The sequence below is a fragment of the Penaeus monodon genome, chromosome 31 (assembly GCF_015228065.2).
Source record: "Penaeus monodon isolate SGIC_2016 chromosome 31, NSTDA_Pmon_1, whole genome shotgun sequence".
Classification (NCBI taxonomy): Eukaryota; Metazoa; Arthropoda; class Malacostraca; order Decapoda; family Penaeidae; genus Penaeus; species Penaeus monodon.
Genome location: NC_051416.1, coordinates 30,170,096 through 30,170,447, shown reverse-complemented (window position 1 = coordinate 30,170,447; position 352 = coordinate 30,170,096). Strand labels below are relative to the sequence as shown.

Sequence of the window (352 nt, the reverse complement as noted above, 5' to 3'; positions counted from 1 at the left end):
GTTTTGTAAACACAGGAAATTCCTTAAATCAATGATTTCCAGTTAGCAAATAAATGCAATAATTTTTCATGAATCATTCGGCAGTCTCATGAGAATATTCCAAGAATGAATAACCGATATAAATATAAAATAACTTGCATGAAAAGGGTTAACTAAGTAATACTTCATGGAACTTTGTGTCTGGCCTGTGCTTAATGCATCTCTTATGGACAAAAATCTATGTAAAAGGAAAAACAAAGATATGATTTCCAATTATACACGATCACTAGTTGTGATTCATAAATACTGCGAAATAAACATCCCCTGAATACAAATATGGCAACATCTGTAAAAAAGTCAGGCCAGAATATTA

At 31.0% G+C, this 352-nt stretch overlaps 1 protein-coding gene across 1 annotated transcript in view; it reads right to left on the bottom strand.

The window, feature by feature from the left end:
- Window positions 1-352, bottom strand: part of LOC119593161 (probable G-protein coupled receptor Mth-like 1) — a gene marked incomplete in the record, with an annotated part of 94,905 nt that overhangs the window by 25,267 nt on the left and 69,286 nt on the right.